Source organism: Desmodus rotundus, chromosome 3, assembly GCF_022682495.2.
Source record: "Desmodus rotundus isolate HL8 chromosome 3, HLdesRot8A.1, whole genome shotgun sequence".
Lineage (NCBI taxonomy): Eukaryota > Metazoa > Chordata > Mammalia > Chiroptera > Phyllostomidae > Desmodus > Desmodus rotundus.
The window spans coordinates 96,997,802-96,999,920 of NC_071389.1; the positions used below are offsets into that span (position 1 = coordinate 96,997,802).

General features: G+C 46.1%; 1 pseudogene; it reads left to right on the top strand.

The window, feature by feature from the left end:
* Nucleotides 1–270: 270 nt before the first annotated feature.
* Nucleotides 271–1,613, top strand: LOC112297652 (beta-enolase pseudogene; annotated as a pseudogene).
* The last annotated feature ends 506 nt before the right edge of the window (nt 1,614–2,119 follow it).

Consider the following 2,119-nt stretch of genomic DNA (forward strand, 5'->3'; position numbering starts at 1 on the left):
ACATAAAGGACAAGAAAACCAGGGCCAAAAAAAAAAAAAAAATGGCTTTATTCATAGGTGGACCAAGTTGTATGATGTCTAGTGAGGAGAGATGAGAAGTTAATATCAAAACTGAGCCATATCTCATGGTAGTAATTATATGTTTATAAATAATATACATTTCCTAAATATGCAATAAACTGGTTTGTACATGGTCTCTTTTTGCAGTGTGGATTCAATTATTTATAGTTAATACTTTTGTTGTCTCAAAAAAATACATTTCGGAAGGGATCAACTATCTACACTCACTCAGCCTCGTGTCCTGCAGCCATGGCCATGCAGAAAATCTTTGCCCAGGAAATCCTGGACTCCAGGAGCAACCCCACAGTGGAGGTGGACCTACACACAGCCAAGGGCTGATTCCGAGCAGCTGTGCCCAGTGGAGCTTCTACAGGTATCTATGAAGTTCTGGAACTAAGAGATGGAGACAAATCTCAATACCTGGGCAAAGGTGTCCTGAAGGCTGTGGAACACATCAACAAGACTCTGGGTCCTGCTCTGCTGGAAAAGAAACTAAGTATTGTGGATCAAGAAAAAGTTGACAAATTTATGATTGAGCTGGATGGGACTGAGAATAAATCCAACTTTGGGGCCAGTGCCATCCTGGGAGTGTCCCTGGCCGTGTGCAAGGCTGGAGCACCTGAAAAGAGGGTCCCACTCTACTGACACATTGCAGATCTTGCTGGGAAACCAGACCTGGTCCTCCCAGTCCCTGCCTTCATTGTGATCAATGGGGGCTCCCATGATGGAAACAAGCTGGCCATGCAGGAGTTCATGATTCTGCCTGTGGGAGACAGCTCCTTCAAGGAAGCCATGTGCATTGGCGCCAAAGTCTACCACCACCTCAAGGAGGTCATCAAGGCCAAGTATGAGAAGGATGCCACCAATGTGGGTGATGAGGGCGGCTTTGCACCCAGCATCCTGGAGAACAATGAAGCCCTGAAGCTGCTGAAGACAGCCATCCAGGCAGCTGGCTACCCAGACAAAGTGGTGATTGGTATGGATGTGGCAGCATCTGAGTTCTATTGCAATGGGAAGTATGATCTTGATTTCAAGTCACCCGATGACCCCTCACGGCATATCACTGGGGAAAAGCTGGGGGAGCTGTACAAAAGCTTCATTAAGAACTATCCTGTGGTCTCCATCGAAGACCCCTTTGAACAAGATGATTGGGCCATTGGACCTTGTTCCTCTTGGGTGTGGACATCCAGATCGTGAGAGATGACCTCACAGTCACCAACCCTAAGAGGATTGCCCAGGCCATTGAGAAGAAAGCCTGCAACTGCTTGTTGCTGAAGGTCAACCAGATTGGTTCTGTGACCGAATCCATCCAGGCCTGCAAACTGGCTCAGTCTAATGGCTGGGGAGTGATGGTGAGCCACCGCTCTGGGGAGACTGAGGACACATTCATTGCCGACCTCATGGTGGGGCTCTGCATGGGACAGATCAAGACTGGTGCCCCCTGCCGCTCAGAGCGTCTGGCCAAATACAACCAGCTCATGAGGATTGAGGAGGCGCTCAGGGACAAGTCTGTCTTTGCTGGACGCAAGTTCCATAACCCAAAGGCCAAGTGAGAAGCTGGAGGCCCCAAGACCCCACAGGGCAGATGTAGGCCTTCAAGCCCTTCTCCCTGAAATAAACACTGGTGCCAACAGAAAAAAAAAACCATTTAGGAACATCTAACTAACATTTTCTAAGATTGTAAAAATATATATTGAGTTCAAAAAACTCACTGGATGTTAATCATAATTACAGTCAGGCATTAGGTACCTAGAGAGGGAATATTAGATACACAGCCTCTTAAAATTTGGGTTTCTAGGCAGTGGGTGTAGTACCATACAAGTGCTGTCCAAGATAAATATAATATGAGCCATATATGTGTGTTAAAATCAAAAAAGTTTTTAAAAAGTTAAAATATTAGAACACTGGATGAGGAGGAAGGGAAAGTGGCAGCTGAGTAGGTGGAAGCTGAGCTCATTTGTTCATGCCTCCAACACACATTTTCCATCGATCTTCTGACAAGTGACCTGAACAATCAATGGAATCTTAGCTGACATGAATTTTGGAAGCTAAGGAGTAC